Source organism: Panthera leo, chromosome D1 (assembly GCF_018350215.1).
Source record: "Panthera leo isolate Ple1 chromosome D1, P.leo_Ple1_pat1.1, whole genome shotgun sequence".
Lineage (NCBI taxonomy): Eukaryota > Metazoa > Chordata > Mammalia > Carnivora > Felidae > Panthera > Panthera leo.
In genome coordinates this window covers 44,557,258-44,580,913 of record NC_056688.1, presented here as the reverse complement: position 1 = coordinate 44,580,913, position 23,656 = coordinate 44,557,258, and the positions used below count along the sequence as shown (strand labels likewise).

General features: G+C 39.0%; 1 long non-coding RNA gene across 1 annotated transcript in view; it reads right to left on the bottom strand.

The window, feature by feature from the left end:
• The window catches only part of LOC122199491, a 72,321-nt gene that overhangs the window by 35,379 nt on the left and 13,286 nt on the right, over nt 1–23,656 (bottom strand). The gene's annotated exons all lie outside the window — the stretch shown is intronic.

Sequence of the window (23,656 nt, the reverse complement as noted above, 5' to 3'; positions counted from 1 at the left end):
AGAGCACTTCCTCATTCTATAAGAAAACTTTAAACTATCTTTAAGTGCCAGCTTCTGCTCTGTGAAGAATTCCTTCTGTTCTCTTCTTCTATTCTGTGTCGTAGATCCCAAGAATTCCTGAACTCTCCCAACACAATAGATCTGTTATATTACCACTGTGTTTATTTTTTCAAAAAACCTTCATGGCACCTGGGTGGCTCAGTTGATGAAGTATCTGACTCTTGATTTAAGCTCAGGTCAGGATCTCACAGTTCATGGGTTTCAGACCCACATTGGGCTCTGTGCTGACAGCACGTAACCTGCTTGGGATTCTCTCTCTCCCTCTCTCTCTCTGCCCTTCCCCTGCTCATGCTCTCTCTCTCTCTCTCTCTCTCCTCTCTCAAAATAAACAAATAAACTTTAAAATAAAAAAAAGCCTCTATTCTAGCCCATGTATTTACATACAGCATTGTGAATATGTTTATAAACATCTCCTCTTCTACTGAATTATCAGTCTCTTGAAGGTAATAGGAAACAAGTCTGCATTTTTCTACCCCCAGTGTTTAACATATCATAAAGGAGGTGCACAGTGAAAACATGATCACTATTTTATAGGGTTAATTATTTTTACACATACTTTTTACTTCCTTTTCCCTCAAGGAATCTACCATAACAAAACATTGCTTGGGGTATGCTCTCTCTAGATATGGACTTTCTTAAAAGAAAAAATGATCTAAACTGCTTTCATCATTTGAAGCTCCAAATTTCATTATTTTAAGTGAAGAAATGTTGACACATGGCTACAGGCATTGAAGCATATTTTAAGTGTTTTCATTTAACTAGTTAATGCTTAAACACACACAGACCCAATGGTCTGCATTATCTCAATTAGAAATAACACCAAAGGCTAGATTTGTTGTAAATTTGAGGCTTTTACTGAATGTGAGCCTCAAAATAAATATTTGTCCTGCTCCCCACCTTCTTCCCACCCCATTCACTTCTCCTTTGGTTATTAACCATGAAGGTACTATGTGATAGATCAACCAAAATCTCTCCAGGGCAGCTCACAGAAGGCCCAAGAAAACCTTATAGAACATAGAGCTGCAATATGGGGCACAGCCACTAGGTGGAACCTCATAAAATCTATCCTTGCCTCTGGCCTGTTTATTATTTAGCCCACAGAATGCTGAGGCCATAAAGGACCAAGGAAAACAAACTAACCCCTTCATTTTCACAGAGAAGGAATGCAAGGGCCAGTCAAGAAAAGGACTAGCGTAGGCCACTCAATGAGTTAGCAGCAGACCCCAAATCAGCACCCAGAATCTGTGTTGCTGGCAGGTCTTTACATTTGTCACAGTGATTATTTTGCCGCCAGGGTTATGAAGGGAAAAGGAGTACAGCTTAAATAAAAACAGGCGACATGGCTGATCAATCGCCTCTATGGCGAGACAAAGCAGTATTGGCATAACAGTAATGAGCTTGTGCTCCAGAATAGCAAGCACAAAGAGTTAGGATCCCCAGAAAAAGAAAAAGAAGATACACCTTTCAAGATATGGGAAAAGTTATTTTCAGCCCCCAGCTATTTTCCGTGATCTACATCCTACTTGCCCAAGACTTTTTGTAGAACTTGCCAGAAGGTGTTAGAATTACAAAGAAATACAAAAGCCTCAGTTAAGGATTTTAAGGGAACAAAGGAAAGGCAAAAACTCACAGTTTCTAACAGGCCAAGAAATAGCCTCACCTGATCAGAGACAAAAAATCAGTGGTAAAAAGAGACAAAAAATCAGTGGTAAAAACTCCTAGTAACTGTTTCAAAAGTAAGCCAGACCCTGCCTTTCTTACCTGAGATGAGGAGCCCAGGACTCCATCCAGTTAATACCCTCTCTGGAAGCTCCCTCACAGACCTTCCCCTTGTCTGATAGTCACCTCTGCTTCACTATAATATTAAAGGCCCCTCCCAGGCTGGAGCACAAGCTTCGTTAACATAACATAGGGATGCGGGTTTAGGCAGGAGTGCCGGCGCAACCCTCTGCCTGCCTTTACCTGCAAAGACTAGAGCTCCCCTTTCTGAATATTCATCCTAATCCTGAATGAAAGGAACCCACTCACGCCTGCTCTTGGAGTCTTGGCTTTGAAACTTGTGCCTGGTGATCTCATTGCTGCAAATAAAGTTTCCTTTGTGTGACAACTCCACCTGGTGTAGTCTTTATCTGTGACTCACCCAGAAGTGAACTCAAGTTTGTTCTGTTACAGAATTACATGCTTGAGCCAGAGGAAGTGGGCTTCAGGTCAGTCAGCATTAGTGTGCATTAGAATGAAGGTATCTAGACTTCTTACTGGAGAGTCAAAGAGACCTTGTATTCCGGGTGTGTTTCAACTGTAGGAAAGGTTTTGTGCAGAGTGGGTGGAAAGAACTGTCCTTAGCTTTTCTACTGACAAGTTTCCTGCCCACTGTTTCTAAGGGGTAAAATGGTGCAGTCTGCCTTGCTAACGGGCATAACTGGAGCAAGGAGTTATCGGGATTTGGGATCAGATAATTGCAGGACAAAACTAACTGAGACAGGTTATCACTGGCAATTTCTCCACCCCTTCAATTCTATCAGGTTCCTTTTCCTAGTGTCCTCAATTCTGCCATGCCTCTGTCCTACAGAGGGAATATGGCAAACAAATACAATTATATACAGCAACCTGAGAAATGGAGGTAGTAATGATTGTGTTTTAGGAATAATATGTGTAAAATGTCTAGCACAATCTCTGGCATACACACAGCAATGTTCAAAGATGGTTGCTATTTCTCTGCTGCTTCATTCCTCCCAGATATATTTATATTTAAACAAAAACTAAAATGAGAATATGTCTTCATCTCCACAGCTGAAGAGTTCTGGTCCAACAGAGAGCCTTCGTGTCATTAATACATTTATACATAGTTGGCAGTAGCCACTCCAAATAGAGATGCTCCATATGTAAAGATCAAGTGGGCTGCTGGTGCCTTCATTTTTAAGGTTTTCTTTTTTAAAAAAATTATTTATTTATTTTGAGAGAGAGAGAGAGAGAGAGATAGCACAAGCAGGGGAAGGGCAGAGAGAGAGAGAGAGAGATAGCACAAGCAGGGGAGGGGCAGAGAGAGAGAGAGAGAGAGAGAGAGAGAGAATCCCAAGCAGGTCCTGCACTGTCAGCACAGAGCCCCATGTGGGTCTCTCATGAATGGCAAGATCAGGACCTGAGTCAAAATCAACAGTTAGACATTTAACCGACTGAGCCACTCAGGTACCTCTGATATCTTCATTTTTAAAATTTATAAATTGAAGGTAAAAACTAAAGCATTTAAAAGAAAATAAACTTTCTATAAAATGTACAGAAAGGGTAATATCCGAAGGCAGTTGTGCTCTCGCACTTTGTTACTGTCATTCCATGTTGTTAAACCTTCGAGAAACATTTCTGTAATCTAGTAAAATTAAAATATAGACAATCACAAAGCATTTACTTATTCTAGGCAGTGTTTAAATTGCCAGTACAAAGATTATTTTACTTACACATTACAACCAAATCTGTGTGTTAGGTAATATCATCACAACATTTCAGAAGAAAATGTCAAGAACAGCAACAAAATAAACAGTGTCACAGTTAAAAGTCAAAGTTGAAATTTTGAATTTGGTCTATGGCCCTAAGACCTGTGCTCCTAACCACTACATACTTAGGTTCATTGTTTGCTTCCTTGGACTCAACGTTAAGAAAATAAACTATGGAAAAAGCTACTTGCAAATAGAGAAATATATATATATTATAATATGTATTTTATATTATATGTTATACTTATAATAGCAAAAAACTGGAAGCCAAGTAAAGATCATATGGTGGAGAACAATAAATGGAGTGAATTATAAAACAATATATAACCATCTGAAAGTGTATATATATATGTGTGTGTCTATGTGTATGTATATATAATAAAAACATAGAAAGGGTTTATAGTATAATAACTTTTTAAAATGTGACATAAGTCTATATTAATTATTTTTGAAATTCTTTTATATATGTATAAAAACTTCCCTTTGGGAGATAAAGAGAACAAATGTCAAGTTTTTCATGCATGGTATAGAATAAGAAAGCAAACCTAATAAGTTCACTGTGGTCAGCAGGTTCTAAATATGAGAATGTTTTAGTTCCTAGTGTTACTAAGCTTTGTCTTACCAAAAAAGAATAAGCTTTTGAGACAATACTCATTATGTCCCTGTTTTTGATAAGTAGATTTTAGAAGTAATGAAGCCAGTAAGAACAAAACCTCAGCTTCTGATGTCCCCGCCTGGGGACCTAAACTGGAGAAGAGCCTCCCTGCCTTTCCTGTGATGACAAGGTGGAAGGTGAGCCCATGAAAAGCAGCGTACAACCTGCTGATCACAAAGATGCACTGAAATCCAACCCCTTAGCTTCTTTAAGAACACCAAGTAAAGAAGGGACACTGATACCACATCCCTCACAAGTCATATCCATCCCACCAGGTAATCCCATGAGAAGACCTGCACTGAACTGGAGAGTGGACAAATACAGAGATGAGCAGTTGATGTCATGGATTTCTTTTAGGTCCCCTGTACCCTACCTGTCTCTTTTTTACTTCCTTTAAGAAATAAGAGACAAATTGCTATCATAATAGATTATGGAGGACTCCTTTTTCTCTCACCTTTAATTTTCTATCAACAGATATAAAAACAAGGTAGGAAATAAATACACAGCCTGTTACCAGAACAGTGAATATTATATAAGAATAGGATTGTAGATGATATATGTGTATATTTATACTTCTTTCTCTTGTTTTGTTTTCCACATGTACTTACATTACTTGAAAACTTTCTTTAAAAGAAGATCACTAAGGACACAGAAGAACAACTGATGTAAAAGGACCTAAGAATCTTGAAAAAGCCAGCAACTGGTTGTTCAATTTCCTGCTAGGTCTAAGACCCGTTTTTCCCCTCTATATTCATTCTCAGTATCTCAAGCCCCTGACACCACACACACATACACACACGCACACGCACACACATAAACTGCCACATATCCTACTTTCTATAAACGATGTACATTCAGGGGCACCTGGGTGGCTTAGTCGGTTGAGCATCTGACTCTTGATTTCAGCTCAGGTTCCTGAGATCAAATCCTGGGTTATGTGCCACGTTGGTGGTGCAGAGCCTGCTTGGGATTCTCTTTCTCCTTTGCTCTCTGCCCCTCCCCTACTCCTGTGCACATGTACTCTCTCTCTTTCTCAAAATAAATAAACAACAACAAAAAAAGATGTACATTCAAACTCAGCTTTGTACATGTAGAATCAACTTTCTTCTTGGATTCCTTCTGGCTGGGAGATCTATTCTGGCCTGCACTATTTCTGTCTCTCAACTTCTACATTTCTTTCCTCACACTTTACAATCCAGTAATTTAGAAGCACATGTGTTTATCCAAACATATCAAAGTGTTCAGTAACTCTGTGCCTTAGTACAAACCTCACCTCTGCAAAGTTCCTTCTGCTTCTTCACCTAAAACTACTCATTCTTCAGGTGACTTCTCCTGCATGGAGCTTTCTCTACATCACATTCTCCCTCCCCATTAGTTTCTTGTTCCATCCTTAAGGCTCAGTAATCTTTCTACCACTGTTTTAGAGTCTCCATTTTAGAATAGAATTATTTTTTTAATATATCTATCTCTTACCTTGTACTGTGAGACCCTAAAAAGCACAGACCCAGTCTTATTTTACTTTATAACTTCATATTTGACCACATTATCTCCTCAACACAGGTTTTACTTTTAGTAGTGATGATAATGGTGATAATGATGGATGGATGAATGGATTAAGAAATGAAAGGCCAAGGGCGGCTGGGTGGCTCAGTAAGTTAAGTGTCTGACTCTTGGTTTTGGCTTAGGTCATGATCTCATGACCTCATGATCTCATGATCTCATGGTTTGTGAGATCGAGCCCTGAATTGGGCTCTGTGCTGAGCATGCAGCCTGTTTGGGATTCTCTTTCTCCCTCCCTCTCTGCCCCTTCCCTACTCATATGTTCTCTCTCAAGATAAATAAATAAACATTAAAAAATGAAAATACTTAAGAATAAACCTAACTGAAGAGGTAAAAGATCTACATACTGAAAACTGTAGGACACTTAATGAAAGAAATTGAAAAGGACACAGAGAAATGGAAAAGCATTCCATGTTCATGGATTAGAAGAACATAAATTGTTAAAATGTGTATACCACCCAAAGCAATGTACACATTTACTGCAATCCCTATCAAAATACCATCAGCATTTTTCACAGAGCTAGAAAAAACAATCCTAAAATTTGTATGGAACCACAAAAGACCCCAAATAGACAAAGCAATCCTAAAAAAGCAAAACAAAACTGAAGGCATCACAATTCTGGGTTTCAAGCTATATTACAAAGCTGTAATCATCAAGATACTATGGTACTGGCACAATAACAGACACATAGATCAATAGAACAGAATAGAAAACCCAGAAATGGCCCCACAACTATATGTCAACTCATCTTTGACAAAGCAGGAAAGAATATCCAACGGAAAAAAGACAGTTGCTTCAAAAAATGGTGCTGGGAAAACCGTATGGCAACATGCAGAAGAATGAAATTGGACCACTTTGTTAAGCCATATGCAAAAAACAAATTCAAAATGGATGAAAGACCTAAATGTGAGACAGGAAACCATCAAAATCCTAGAGGAGAACACAGGCAGCAACCTCTTTGACCTCAGCCAGAGCAACTTATTAGACATGTCACTGGAGGCAAGGGAAACAAAAGCAAACATGAACTATTGGGACTCCATCAAGATAAAAAGCTTCTGCAGAACAAAGGAAACAATCAACAAAATTAAGGCAGCCTATGGAATGGGAGAAGATATTTGCAAAAGATGTATCTGTTAAAGGGTTAGTACCAAAAGTCTATAAAGAACTTACCATACTCAACACCCCAAAAACACATAACCCAGTTAAGAAATGGGCAGAAGTGGGGCACCTGGGTGGCTCAATCAGTTGAGCATCCAACTTTGACTCAGGTCATGATCTCATGGTTTGTGAGTTCGAGCCCCACATTGGGCTCGCTGCTGTCAGCCTTTGCTACATGTGAGTATTATCTGCATTATTATTTTCTTAATTAACTAAGTTTTTTTTTCTTATCCATATCATCCAAGAAATCACAAGTTTGATATGCTGGTTCAATTTATTCGAATACATATAAGTATGTGTATTTTGTCTAAAACACATAATAAAGAACCACCAAAAAATAAAATGTGTACCACCTAAATGGGTTAGAGAATATTGCATTGCAAGCTTCTTTCTGTAAATGTCTGTGCCCTTAGGCACAGTTCCCTCATTAACTACATTTAAAATAACCACAGGGAGTGACACAACCTTATGGCTTTAAATGTTTAAAATAAGTTTGAAAATATAAATTACACCCAGAGTTTTTTGGGGTTTTTTGCTTGTTTAAATTTCCAAATTCTACTGCTAGTTATAGGTTGTTTCTAGTTCAAGCAAGGACCTGGCAGATAACTCAGATCTATAGGAATTTAATAGACTAGATGCCTGGAGGACAGAAATTTATCTTAACATAGATGTGCATTTAAAGCCACCAACACTCTTTGCATGTTAATTTAATCGCTAATTCATCTAAGAGTCAATTGAACCAAAAGTTTCAATTCAATCTCAGAAGCCAGCTAATAGACACTTATGCAGAGGAATATGAGGTACCAGGCAAAGGTATCCTACCCTTCTGGAAAGGGAGGAACATTTGATGAGAAAGAGGAAACTTATTTAACCTCCCTATAATCCATTCTATCTTTGCTATCTCCATTTCCAGAACCTTAGTTCTGGTCTCTAGTAATTTAGGAAGTCAGAGTCAGGCTTCTGTGCCTCGCCTTTAATTTACTGCCACTCAGCTTCAACAGACTGCCACTGAGTCTGCCTTGTATTCACTCAATAAATATATACTGAACTCCTTCTGTGAGTCAGGCACTGTTCTAGAGCTCTGATCATGTCACTAGCCCGACCTTGAACCCCTCACCATGGTCTTTCTGTTATAGTCCACCTCCCTTAGCTTGGCATTTAGGGCTTACCTTCTGACCTTTTTCAGCATCTCGTGTTTCAGCCCCCCTGCACTGCTTGACTTTTCCCTGGTACACTGTGTTCATACTCCTCACAGCCTTTACACGCATGCTTGTCTCTTCCGCAGCTGGCCATGTCCTCCTGGCCTGTTTAAACTCACCTCATCTGGGAAACAGAGATGGAATCTTCAAAGGCCATCTCCACTGATATTTTTTAATGGATCTTTCCTATCTTTCTATTTGTGTTTTTGAAAACTTCCTTTGATGATCATCTATTTCATTTCATAACTGACTAAATAAACAATTTTTCAATTAAGAAGAATGGAGAAGAAAAAGGAAAGAAGGAAGAAAGATAAAAAGAAAGCTATAGAAGCTTGGAACAAATTTCAGAATGTTATATAAGTTACCCATCAGCTTATGAAGCTTGTTTTTCTTCATGGGTAATAAAAATCACCCACATGTTTCCCATTTATAGCTAGACTCAGTTAATTACAGCATTGTTTGTGGTTGCTTCTGGGCAGGGTCAATACAGGTAATTAGATCTTTTAAAATCTTTAGAAAGTTACTCTCATTCCCTGTGAAACATCAGTATCAGATGCAGTATGCATTAGCAAGGAGACATGGTGAGTAGCGTGAATGAATTACATGATCCTAAGGTCGGTGAAGTGAAAAACTGAGGCAATTAGAAAGATAACTCACACATGGTTTTTTGTCCCTGAATAACAACAAGTAATTAATTTTTGCCAGAAATATTTAGAAAAAGGTCTCAATTCTGAAATTTAAAAAATCAGGTGCATTCAAGAACCATACATTCTAGGGCCTCTGAGTGGCTCTGTCAGTTAAGTGTCTGACTTTGGCTCAGGTCATGATCTCGTGGTTCATGAGTTCAAGCCCTGTGTCAGGCTCTGCGCTGACAGCAAGGAGCCTGCTTGGATTCTCTCTCCCTCTCTCTCTGCCTCTCCCCAGCTCATGCTCTCTGTCTCTCTCAAAATAAATAAATAAACTTAAAAAAAAAAGAATTATACATTCTTAGGTTTAGATGGACCCTTAGGAGTCATCAAACTTTCTTCTAGAAATAAAAGCTTTTCATCAACTCAACCCTTAAATACAAGTTTTTCCATTATAACCTGTGAGTAGCATGACAAAACAAAAGGACAGGAGTTGCAAGCTTAGACAAACCAGGCTTGACTCCAGTTCCATTCCTGGCCAAGTTGCTTGGCCTACCTGAACCTCTGCTTTCTTGTGAGTAAAGACAGTAACATCTACCTCAAAGACTGAGGGAAAGGAACAATTCATTTCATTTGTGAGGACAAATGAAATGCAGCCTGGATATGACAGGTGGTATTAGTAAGTAGGCACTGAAGTTTATCAGCCCTCCTCAAACTAAATGCTAGGGAAATGAGTTTGCCCCTTGGAAATTAAAATTCAGGCTGACATATGCAAAAGCACTGAGCAAGTCTGAATAATTTACAGCCCAGCAGAATTGGTTTGTATCTGATTGAATTTATTAACATTTAAAGGAAGGTGAAGATCAGAAGGAGAGGTTGAAAATCTCAGAGGCATTCCATGTGTAAGCATTTTCTGGATGATTTTTCATGTTTAGCCAATAATCTGCAAGTCCTATTCATGAGGGGATCCCCAGTGTGGAATGGTTGGAGGGATCTTCTGCCAAGGAGCTTTAGATTCCTATTTTCATAGGCACTATTGCCCTTACTGGCTGGCATGGGTATCAGGTGTCTGAGACTAATGTCTTTAGACCTTGGGTGCCACTGGCTTCCTTTGTCCTGATTCCATGCTTTTCATGCAAACTCTACTGCTTGTTTGGAAACCCACGTAAGTCAGCCTCTAGACACAGTACACAGTGGTCACTTGGAGATTGAGTATTCCACTCCCTGTGGCCATTACCTCTTATGGTAAATTCATAAACTGGTATTTGAATTTTGTATCTCAGTTCTGTAGGCTTGCTTAATATGACCTTGCCAAGAGACGGATCTACTCTATGTACTGACAACATCAGCAAGACCTCAGTACAGGAAAAATTCAACAAGGAAATAAATGTCCCCTGGTGAAGAAAGAAGAGCTAGAAGCCTCCTTTCATGGGACAGCCCAGTATCACTTTATGACTAGGTTAAATCTTCTTTAGTTTCCATCCTAGTCACCTGTGAAGTATTCGTTGCATCTCTTTTCTATCCCAAGGAGGAGTCTTTGGGTAAATGCTCCCTAAAGCACTGTCCAAGACAAATATTTGTGTGCAATTAATATATCAGGGAGGTGATCCTGGGAAGCACCAATAGAAAAGTGAGAGTAGAAGGTAGGACATGAAAGAAAGCCAGTAATGTTTATAATATCAAGCAAGTTAATGTTGGGGGCAACTTGGGCTCAATCTCAATAGGAACTCAGGGAGACGATGTAGAACATGACACAGAGTTATTCTCCTCCCAGCCCCCATGGGCAAGGAAGCTATACATTTATCCACTAATTTCCATCTCTTTTTGACTGAGGGCTATTTCCTAGTGCATCAGTTCCTGGTACTTCTGGCCTGCTGGTGTTTGGGGCCTGAGGATGCCCTCAGGTGAGAATCACAGGGGCTTTTGGAAGAACTGCGTAGGCATGTACTAGAAAGGGAGTGCCAGGGAGGTGTGGGGTAATGAGCGGGGTACCCAACAGCTGCTGCTATGGGAGGTCACTCATGAAAGAATAAAGCACATTTGCTTCTCTCAAGTGCTTCCAGTGACTGGATATAATTCTAAATAATAATCCAGTTCATTGACAGTAGTAAAAACAATGTAAAATTCTTTTCTGTGTTTTTGGATTTGGCTCCATAAAAGGCACAAAAGGAAGGAAGGCAAATCTGAGAATGATTCCACTTCTCCACATTCTCTTTGAGTGGAGAAGTGATGACTATAGGAGTGTATTCCCCAAAGACAATGCTGAAACTGAATTCTACAGCTTTACCTTCTATTTACATTCTGTTTCAATGTCTGGCAGAAATCTGCCAGCTAGCTCTGATGTAACTCAGGCATGTATGAGGAGATTAGAACGTAAGTTCAGAGGTCTCCCTCTTCAACACTCAAAATGCAAGCAATGTCACATTTTGAAAAGTTTCTCAGTTTTAGGGGTCCCTGGGTGGCTCATTTGGTTGAATGTCTGACTCCTGGTTTTGGCTCAGGTCATGATCTCGTGGTTCATGGGATCAAGTCCCTTATCGATTCTCCTTGGGATTCTCTCTCCCTCTCTTTGCTCTCCCCTCACTGGTGTGTTCATGTTCTCTCTCTCTCTCAAAAAAATAAATAAACTTAAAAATTTTTCTGTTTTATTTAAGGTTCACTGAGGACTCCCTCATCCACTCAACTTTTGGGGAAATCCAATGTCATTTATTTGAAGGACTATTGGTATGGGTTCCTTTCCCTCTTTCTTTATATGATACAAGAACACTGTCAGGGCAAGAGGGAGGTGAGGCTTGTGTAGAGCTGGAAATGGTGCCTACCAGGCATCAAAACCTTGAGCAGGGGAGAAGCAAGATCAGTGTATGCATGTCTCTACTGTCCTTGTTCCCTGTGGCTGTGTGGTGGCTTGAAGAGTGGTGGCCCTTGTCTCGCTGCTCCAGGCTGTAGTAAAGTCTCTTTGCCCACCTCTGCCTCAGAAGTCAGCTCTTTGGGAGGACTGTAGACCCTCAAAGCTAAACTCAGCTCCAGTTCTTCTTTGTATCTTTGTACCTTGGACCACAATGCCTAGCCTTGACCTGTATCCCCCCCCCCACTTGCCCTTTTGTCCAGAATCTTATTGATTCAATCCACAAAACTAAAAGTCAAAAGTACTTTCTAATTGCCTCTTCTTGAACAAGAAAGCCTAATAGCTTCACTGGAACTAGAGTGAACCTTGGTTATTTACAACTTCCCTTTTTTGGTCTATAAATTCATAGGCATATGTAAACACACACTCAGAAAGAGAGGAGAAGTAGGGAAAAGTGATTTGGTGATAGGGGGGTTGGGAGGGTAACACATAGCTCCAAATTCGTTCACCAGAACTAAGAAGAACCAGCAGGCATTGAAGGCATCTTTGTTGCTAAAAGCAACAAAAATAAAATTTCTGGCCTAGAATTCTACCAGAAAATTTCTGCGTTACTGTTGTTTATTCATATGAGTTTCTGATCCTTGCCTTGACCTTCATTGGCTATCAAAAGGCATCTGATTGTAGCTAGTCTTCAAGTCCCAGACTGGCCTGCACCATTCTCATCAGCTAAGATCACCTTAGTCATGTGGTATTTAAAGACACAAAGAATTCACAAAGGTTTTTCTTTTAGATGCTATTGCTTTGGAGTATGTATTGAATTCCACAAAGTCCTCTATTAAGTTTCCTTTGATGCATCTATAGTGCAGTGGGTGATACTCCTGTTGATGGTTCTGAGATCGTTGTAATAACCTCATTGAAGGCTTTTTGTCTGCTGAATCATATATGAATCTATATATGATAGAAATATTTAATGTTTGTTTAGTATAATAATTTTGAAATCCCAGTGAAGAATTGTTAAAGGAATTTGTTAAAAATGGAGATCACAGCCTAAGATTCTAATTCAGTAGGTCTGGTATGGGCCTTAGGAATCTGTATTTTTAATAATGATTTTCAGATGCAGGAGGTGAGAGGACCACTTTCTGTAAAAGACTTATTTTTAAAAAAAATTTTTTTTTTTTACATTTATTTATTTTTGAGAGACAGAGACAGAGCATGAGCAGGGGAGGGGCAGAGAGAGAGGGAGACACAGAATCTGAAGCAGGCTCCAGGCTCTGAGCTGTCACCACAGAGCCCGATGCGGGGCTCAAACCCACGAACTGTGAGATCATGACCTGATGCAAAGTCGGACCCTTAACCGACTGAGCCACCCAGGCGCCCCTGTAAAACACTTATTTGATATCCATGTGTCAGGCAATTGCCTAAAAGCTTTAAAGGCTTTATTTTATCAATTTTATCAAACCATCACATCAATGCTATAACACAAATATTATCGGCCTCATTTTATAGATGAGTAAATGGGAGCTGAGAAAGAAATCAAAACTCGAGGTCATTAAATAAGTATGGGTTAGATGAGATTCAAATTAAATTATATCTACATGATTGCAAAACCCAAACTCTTTCAATTATATTACATTATTAAATAGATTTTAGTATTAGGGACATTTCAATTTTAGCAAATATGGCAATTCTCTATTAATACATCTTAAATTAAAAAAAAAATAGCAGTAATAATCTGTTCAACCCTACTAGCAAGGGAGTCTGGGAAATAAAATTTCCAGGCTTCTAGCTACATCTGTACAGGGGTGAGCACAGGAGGAAAGTATGGGTGAACAATATTGCATATAGTGATGTCACATCTCACTGTTTGACATGGTTGGCAAATACACCTCCACTATCTCCAGGCTGCTCTATCTGATGTTATTTATGTGACACGTTTCTGTAACATCATGATGTGTGATGTTACTTAATTCATTCACAAAGCTAGACCTTTTTACAAATCTGTCATAATTGGAGAAGGAAGAATACAGAGAAAAAAGTTTAAGAGTCCTTGGTCACCAGTATATCCCCAGCACCTATCAAAGTGTTGTACAAATAATAGACAGTAAGTATTCAGTAAACAGATAGTCTCCTTTTAGCCAGAATTTTGCCTTTAGTTACCTACTTCTACCCATCAAACACACCAATTTCCAAGCTGATGGGAATATAAATTATATGTTTCTTTTGGAGGATAATCTGGTAAAATACGTCAAAGCCTTAAGAAAGTACATACTCTGTGATCTAGCTCCTAAATCACTCTGTGATTCTAGGGCCTAAAGAAATAATAGAAATAGTGTATAAAAATGGCACATTTATAATATGAAAAATGGACAAAGTATAAATGTTCCTTAGTAGGAAATTTGTTAAATTATGGCATATTCTAGAATGGAATATTATGCAGTAATTAAAAATGATAATGATAGATTTGGTTGACATAAAAAAAGGTAAACAATATTATCAACTGAAATATTTCAGAAGAGTACATATTTTTCTCAATTTTGTAAAAGTAAAAAACTAAAGAAAATTAATTGTCGCTATACAAATGCATTAACATGTATAAGAAGAATGAACCCAAAATGTCAATAGTGGTTCTCTCTGGACAGTGGGATTGTGAGTTTATTGGTTAGAACAGAAAATCAGACTCACATAGAACTAAGGTATCTGGGGGGTGCCTGGGTGGCTCAGTCGGTTAAGCGTCCGACTTCAGCTCAGGTCACGATCTCGCAGTCAGTGAGTTCGAGCCCCGCGTCGGGCTCTGGGCTGATGGCTCAGAGCCTGGAGCCTGCTTCCGATTCTGTGTCTCCCTCTCTCTCTGCCCCTCCCCCGTTCATGCTCTGTCTCTCTCTGTCTCAAAAATAAATAAACGTTAAAAAAAAAATTAAAAAAAAAAAAAAAAGAACTAAGGTATCTGGGAACTTTCAAAACTTAAAGTCCAGAAGTAGTGCTCATTTTAAGTAAGGAATTATCCCTCTCCTCAGAGTTACAAAAATGTGGTTTCTTGCTCCCTTCCCCAGAGTCCACTTCATCTTCAGTCCACAGACGGGGACCTCTTGGCCCCAAGGGATGCCCTCATGTAGCCACAGATTTCACCAACTTGTTCCCCATTCAGAGGGAGAGAAAGGGTCTCTTCCAACACCTCTTGCTTAAGTCCTGGGTTTTGCTCCTAGTGCTCAAGTTAGGAGTGTTCCCAATTCTGAACCATCATGGTAGCCAGGAAGTCACAATTGGCTTCAGCCAAACTGGGCTTGTCTCTGGAGCTGGACCATAAACCAGCAACCCTTGAATGGCTGAGAAGGTAAATATCCCAGTGAAAAATCAGGGCCTCATTATCAGAAGAGGTGAACAGATTCTGAGGAAGCAACTCACAAATGTGTGTGGCAGTGGGTACTTCACTGTGCTATGCATTTTGTTCAATAAACATATGAAATTTGTAAAAAAAAAAAATCTGTCCTTGAGTTATAATTCACATACTAATTATGCTAGTTTTTGCTGTGATAATAAATAATGCCCGAGAATAGTGACTTAAGACAACTCAGATTCCTTTTTACTCATGTTCTATGCCCATCTGGAGTTGTGCTAGGAGTTCTATTTCATGTTGTCTTTTATCAGGGACACAAACTGGCAGGGCCACTACCACCTGAAATTTCACTGCTCCTTGTGCTCAGAGAGCAGAGAGCTGGAAATATGCATGAACAGTACAAAGGTTCCCAGGTAAACTGGAAACCACTAGACTTGGGGAAAGAGAGCCCAGGTTCAAATTCTGAGTTCATACTATGCTAATGCTGGGACTTTAACAAACTGAATAAGTCTCAGTTTCTTCCTTTTTGGAGCAAGTATAATAATACTGACACCATATGGTTATAATAAGTTTACATTTGTCATTTCAAACAGTCAAGTGCCTGAAGCATAATGGATACTGTCACTCAAACTAGTTGAATTAGAAATCATCACTTTGCTAACTACAATTAACTATCCACATACCAATGTTTCAGATTCACATAATTGTTATTTTATTTTATTTTAATATTTTTTAATGTTTATTTACTTTTGAGAGAGAGAGAGAGAGACAGAGGGAGAGGGAGAGAGAGGGAGAGAGAAATGAGCAGACAGAAAGGGAGACACAGAATCCAAAGCAGGCTCCAGGCTCTGAGCTGTCAGCACAGAGCCTGATGCAGGGCTTGAACCCAAAAACTGTGAGATCATGACCTGAGCCGAAGTTGGACGCCCAGCTGACTGAGCCACCCAGGTGCCCCACATAATTGTTATTTTATTTTCACATTTAAATTCAGAGATGGTGTCTAACGAAACTTGGGAAATCACTGTGTAGGGAGAATTGGAGGAAGTCAACTCTAGATGAGAAGCTGTCATAAGCTGTGTTCCCCAGTAAACCGACTCTGGGGTCAACTTTTGTTTGCTGGAATAGCATCTGTAAAGGGATGAGGAAGGTAGGACTGGGTAAAAAGAAAAGTTGACTTGTGATGCGGCAATCACAGAACCAATCTGCCCGGGAGCTCTGGTGCTGGGGTGGCCCTTCAGGGATGTGCTGGATTGTGGCCAGGGATCCAGGCCTAACCTCGGACCAGGTGATGCCCTTAGAGGGCAATTTCTGGAGAGCGACTTAGCTGGGAGCTGTAGCCAGCAAACTACCACAGCTAAGGAAGGTGAGGGACTGAGGGCTTCAGGCCCAATGAAGGGATCTGAGCCAGGTACCATGGGATCCACTTTGAAAGTAAACCAGCAGGGATGGGGGTATATGCCTGGCTGGCTCAGTCCACAGAGCATGCAACTTTTGAGCCCCATGTTGGATGTAGAAATTACTTAAAAAAATTTTTTTTAAACAAATATAAACCAGGAAGTGGAATAGGCTGTGAAACTGGAAGGACCCAGACTATGACTTGTCATGATTTCTCATTACATTGTGCTTCCACTTGAATAGTGAGGTGTTTACATTTATAAACATTTACAAATGTGACATTTGTAAAAAATGCATAGTTGGCATAGAACCTACATTATTTTTCTCTTGCCTCTCTTTTGTCCTCATTAGGAATAATTTCCCTATGTTAGGGCAAATGCCAAAAAAGAACTTATTTTCATGGCAATCACCTCAGAAATAATTCCTGGAAGGCAAAAATCATTATTTGGCTTATTCCTACCTTGGTTGAAATACTTCATAAACCAGTAATTCTTAGGTTGGAATATGGAATTTCTCCAGGACTTCTTGGGTATATCTCAGTAAGGCATGAGGAGACATGGTTAAAGAAGGCATGTCGGGCGCCTGGGTGGCTCAGTCGGTTAAGCGTCCGACTTCAGCTCAGGTCATGATCTCACGGTCCATGAGTTCGAGCCCCGCATCAGGCTCTGTGACAGCTCAGAGCCTGGAGCCTGCTTCAGATTCTGTGTCTCCCTCTCTCTCTGACCCTCCCCCATTCATGCTCTGTCTCTCTCTGTCTCAAAAATAAATAAAACATTAAAAAAAAATTAAAAAAAAAAAAAGAAGGCATGTCTTCTGGAGCATAGACATGATTAAATGACTTGAAAGGCAGGGAGGAAGAGAGTAGACTTAACAGTTTAATGATTTTCAATTAAAAAAGCGTATATATTAAGGAGCACAAAACTGCATTATTTTAAAGATAACACTATATCCTTTTAACAAATCTCATGCTTGCTGAAGAGCATTCAAACCACATAGGGACACAGGCTGGTTCTGCTGTGCCTTTAAGTGGACTTCACCAGAAAAGTTTACAAAGCCCATTCTAAATAGTTACAGCTTTCTCATTACTGGCTGATCACTGCTACTTTCAATTTTCACATTTTTTAAGAAAGTTTATGTATTTATTTGGTGGGCAGAGGGGCACAGAGAGAGGGAGAGAGAGAATCCCAAGCAGGCTCCACACAGTCAGCATGGAACTCGATCCCATGAACTGTGAGATCATGACCTGAGCTGAAATCAAGACTCAGATGCTTAACCAACTGAGCCACCCAGGCACCCCTCAAATTTCACAATTTTTAAACTGAAGAGTAATACATCTAGCAATTGTTTCCTTGGGAAACAGAACAAATAAAGCTTATATTTCTGTTAGAACATAAAGGGTGAGCATCAGTATATGCTTTATATTAAGCAAGCCAATGACATACCAAAGAGATTTGATGAACCGCCATCTCAGTGTCTTTCAAAATAGGGTCACAATGGAATGGTGAGAATAGAATAAGCAACAATGGTTATCAAGCATTTTCCACAGGCCAAAATCTTCTCACAAAGTTTATCTCAGATAATCCAACTTTCATAAAGAGTATTTATTATCCTGATTTCATGAGTGAAGAAACTGTGGGAAAAGGTTTAAACTTCAGTTTGTTGGTCTTCAGAAATCCCAGCTCCTTTATCCATGTTAACAAGTTATTGGCCAAAATTCTAAATTCTTTTGACTAATATAGAGAAGCCTCAGTTTGGAAAAAGGTGTCTGGGCTTTGGAATCACACTGAAGTTTAGATCCTGCTTCTATCATGTATTCACTCTATGACATTTAGAAAGGACTTGAAATTTTTGAGCCTAAGATAGTTTATCTGGAAAATGCAAGGTACCAGCTTTGAGTTGTAAGGATAAGAAAAATATATAAAAGCACAGCAGAATTTGAATAAATATTGTTAGATTTTGCATTTAAGATACATCAAATAACTTTCCAGGAGCTTCCAGATTTAACTGTATATAATTCCTTGAATGATGGATTCAATGAATACGTCTAAATGAATGTACCACTTCTCCTTCCCAGTCTATTTAGAATGAAAGCTAGGGGAGCGCTGGGTCATTTAGGAACCTTGGGGAGGAGAAGAAAACATTCTGACTCAGGAGCTCCCCTGTCTGTATAATTCAGCCCAGCCCTGAAATGTCTGCGTGTCTCTCAGGCATTTGCTGACAATCAGAACATCAAACACCCTCCTCCAGTTTTCTCAAAGAAGCCATGGTAATATTTTCAGTGTGCTGTGGCTACTGCTTTTTTTTTTTTTTTTTTTATTAATATTCCTCTTTTACCTGACCCATTTTTGCGTGGGCTATTTTCTCCACCATTTGAGCCAGTTTTAATTAAAGCTGATAATTCTGGGGTGTCTTCCACATACTCCCTGATGAGTATGATATAAATGGACACAATAAACAGACCATCTCATATTGATAGAGTCTACAGCTGCATCTGCTAATTAGGGCCAATAAAGGCTTTGGGGGCAAGAGTTCCCATGTGACATTTGTTTAATTAAAGCTTTTGTCTGCCCTACTCAGAAGGGTGAAAAATATTCCACTTAAAATGGACTGAAAACAAACATAGCTTTTAGAATGTGGAACATTCCCTAACAGACATTCCCAGACTCCCAGAAGGAAACTTTTAGGCTAAAATAATATGTTTTCTTGATAATATTTACAATGTTGTTATTGTTTTAATGAAACAAGATAAGTGATTTTATTTCTCAAGCCACCTGTATACATAGGAGTTGGTTTGGCCAATCAGCTTTAAGGGCAGGGGGAGTAGGTTCAGAGACAAACCAGGAAGGATTGGGGCAGGGATCATAGAGCCCACTTAATGGCAGACTGGATCTCTCCTAATATTATTCTATGGGTGATGAGCTTGCCTTGACCTACTATATAATGTGTGCTCTCAATCATGAGTTATTTACTGCAGATCTTTAGTTACCTGTTATAGGTCAAGGAAGAAAACACATTATGGTTGGACGATGAAGTGGGAAGGGCTTTGGGCATAGAACCAGGAAGTGTGGTTTACAGTCCTAATTTTGCCATGAATTTAGGAAATGTTTGTTAAGTCTCAGTTGCTTCACCTGAGTATATATGGAAGTATATATGTTTCGGGAGGGCTTTAACTTGCTTGATTTCAAGACTTTCCTGCCTTAATTTTTCTGGATACACTTTGTTTGAGGGGATTTTTCCAAATGTGGTTCATATAAGTGGCCAATTTTCAAGTAATTAAAATACCAAAGCACATATTAACAAATTGGTAAATTCTTTTTTTTTTTTTTTTTTTTTTTTGAGAAAGAAATCAGGGAAGGGGCAGAGAGATAGGGGCAGGGGGGCAAAGGATCTGAAGTGGGCTCTGTACTGACAGCAGTGAACCCTGTGTGGGGCTCGGACTCAGGAACCATGAGACCATGACCTAAGCCAAAGTCGGATGCTTAACCAACTGAGCCACGCAGGCACCCCAGTATATTATTTCGTGATATAATCTGTAAGGTTTTTGCTTTTTGATGATATATGTTGTAAGGTTGCTTTTACTTCACTATGAAAAATTCCAGTTATCAATGAATTATAGATACAAAGAATGAATGGCTAACAAATAGAAAGTATTGGCTAGGGCCCCTGAGTGGTTCAGCCGGTTAAGCTTCCGACTCCTGATTTTGGCTTAGGTCATGATCTCACAGTTTATGAGTTCAAGCCCTGCATCAGGCTCTGTGCTGGCAGAGAGGAGTCTGCTTGGGATTCTCTCTCTCCCTTTTTCTTCCCCTCCCCTGCTTATGTGCCACCCGCCCCTCTCGATAAATAAACTTAAAAAAAAAGAGTATTGGCTCTTAAAGATAAAATGATATATTTGTTGCATAAGTAGAAGACTGATCTATACAGCTGCCCTTGATTCATGATTTAGCCCTATGTTTTGCTAAAAATGATAAATAGTATAGTGTCTTAATTCTAAGATGCACTCCCTCTCCACATTTTAATGTTTCTGAAATCAAGATCCTTCTCAAAATCAAAGTCAAAAAGGACTAGCCTAAGTTGTAACATAGCTGTCATTGCTTCTAGATATATAAATTGAGCTCTGTGTGTAAAAGAGAGAAGGAGAGGAGAGGGAGAGTGAGAGAGACAGAGAGAGAGAGAGAGAGACAGAGAGGAGATAATTTTTTATTTGATACTTGCCTACATTTAGTTACTTACACTATAATAGGAGCTAAATTTCAGCTTTTATGTATGGTACCCTAATTGTTACTAAATATGCATTCAAATATATTATACCCTGGGCCACCTGGGTGGCTCAGTCTGTTAAGCATTTGACTTGATTTCAGCCCAGGTCATGATCTTACACTTCGTGAGATCGAGCCCCACATTGGGCCCCATGCAGACAGCTCAGAGCCTGGAGCCTGCTTTGGATTTTGTGTCTCCCTCTCTCTCTGCCTCTTCCCTGCTCAAGCTGTGTCTCTTTCTCTCTCATCCTCTCTCTCTCTCTCTCTCAAAAATAAATAAACATTAAAAATGTTTTTAATAAAAAAATAAAAAGATTTCTCAGCAGCTGAGTGGTGGTTATGGGGGCGGCTATGGCGGCCAGAGCAGCATGAGTGGATATGACCAAGTTTTACAGGAAAACTCCAGTGATTTTCAATCAAACATTGCATAGGCAGCCAAGGAGCAGTGAACAGCAGCTACTACAGTAGTGGAAGCCGTGCATCTATGGGAGTGAACGGAATGGGAGGGATGTCTAGCATGTCCAGTATGAGTGGTGGATGGGGAATGTAATTGATCCTGATCACTGACTCTTGGTCAACATTTTTTAAAGAAAAAAGTTTAACAGTTTTGCAATACAAGCTTGTGATTTATGCTTACTCTAAGTGGAAATCAGGATTGTTTTAAAGACTTAAGGTTCAGTATTTTTGAACACAAACTTGCATCTAGGATGTAACAACCAAGTAAACTATAACTGTTAAACAATTTTCAGCTTTTCTCTAGTTATATAGTAGGATGTACTCAGGACAGGTAAAGAAATGGAACTAGGAGAGACTGATATGATCAGGTCACCTGTGTGAAGGACTGACTTCAGTTCCAGAATTCTCTCTTCCTTTTCTCTTTCATTCCTTCCTTCCTTGCCTCCCTCTTTCCTTTCTTCTTTCCTTCTTTTTTTTTAAATAGGTGCCTTTATTCTTGACATCTTGACATTATTAAAAATTCAATGCATATATAAATTATAAATCAGTCAATAGAATAGATTAGAATAGACAAATCACCTCTGCAGAAGAATTCCAAGTAATTTATGTAAATACTTCACCCTCAAAAAGGTGAAGCATAACTCCTGACTCCTTAAGTGTGGGCTGTGTATAGTAATTTCCTTCAAAGAGTAAAGCATGAAAAATGGGAAAAAGAAAACTTGACAGTGGAAAAACCAGACAGCCACACCTCAGCCAGGTAAGTTAGGTTGACAGTGATAAATCATGTTGGCAGTATGGACCTTTGATATAATGTGATGGAAATGGCATTTCACCTCTGTGATCTTCTTCCCCAAAACCTGTAACCCCAGTCTAACTATAAAAATAATCAAACAAATCCCAGTTGGGGGACATTCTATGAATACTTGAGTTGTATTCATCAAAACTGCCAAGGTCATCAAAAACAAGGGAAGTCTGAGAACTTGTCATGGCCATGGGGAGCCTAAGCAGACATGATCACTAAAGGTAATGTGATATGCTACATGATATCCTAGAATAGAAGAAGACATTAGATCAAAATTAAGGTACTTTAATTAAGGAATTAAAGTATGAAGCTAAGTTAGTAAGAATGTATCATTGTTGGCAAATGGACCATACTAATGTCAGGTGTTATTATTAGGGGAAGATGGCTGTGGAGGTAGAAGGGGAGTCTGTACCATTTTCACTGTCAGTCTCAAACTATTCTAAAGGAAAAAGTTTACTTAAAAAAATTAAGTACTCCAAGGGAAGTACTGTACTTTTTAAAATCTTTGTCTATCACAAGAGCTATGTCCTAAAATATATTTCTATTTATTACATGTGCCTTTAAAGTTGAGATGTTAGTCATATTTTTAAAGTATTTTTTCAACTTCAGAATTTCTGTTAACTACCATCTGTGATAGGTGAGAAATTAGTACAATTATATATTATTCCTTCTTCTTTCCTTCTATCCCATTCTTTTGCTATATCATTGTACATCAATATCATTATATTTAAAACACACAATACCTCCAACAGATGTTTAACTTTAATCCTACATTTAAATAATTAAGTGCTGGCAGTTTTAACCCCATTTTTTTCTATTAATGAGCTGTTCATTTAAAATACATAGGTTGAGGGGCCCCTGGGTGGCTCTGTCATTTAAGCATATGACCTTGGCTTAGGTCATGATCGGACGGTTTGTGAGTTCAAACCCTGTGTTGGGCTCTCTGCTGACAGATCAGAGCCTGGAGCCTATTTTGGATTCTGTGTCTCCCTCTCTCTCTCTGCCCCTCCTTCACTTGTGCTCTCTTTCTCTCTCTCAGAAATAAATAAACGTTGAAAAAAAATTTATTTATTTTAATTTATTTTTTTAATGTTTGTTTATTTTTGAAAGAGAGAAAGAGACAGAGCATGAGCATGGGAGGGGCAAAGAGAGAGGGAGACACAGAATTGAAATAGGCTCCAGGCTCTGAGCTGTCACCACAGAACTCGATGCAGTACTTCAACTCATGAACCAAGAAATTGTGACCTGAGCTGAAGCTGGACACTTAACGGACTGAGCCACACAGGTGCCCCAGAAAAAAAAAATTTTAAATACATCTGTTGATCCTCTAGATCTCATTATCCAGTAGAGTTTTTGTTTTACCAAACTAACTCTGAGATTTTATATTTCCTGAGATCTGGGATGCCTGAAAACATCTACATACAGTGTTATACATGAAATAAATACAGCCAAGAATGAATTTGTTCTATCACAATTTTTAGTCTATGTATTTTTAAATGCAAACCATTTGTGTGTGTGTGTGTGTGTGTGTGTGTGTGTGTGTGTGTGGTTTGCATTTAAAAAATAAGAATCTTGCATCAAATATTTTCCAAACTGGTTCTGCTAGCCTATTATTCTGTTTAATTCAATAGCCCCATCTTTTTTGGTATCACGGAGTTTAAGCCGAAGATTTTCCACATTCAGAATTAAAAAATTATATTGAACCAATTTTGTTCATTTGGACTTTTAGGATATACATGAAATGAGAATAACAGGAGAGAAAATGGGAGACTTGAGAAGAAGGAACAAAAAGTACAGCTTAGTTCTGAGCCACCAACA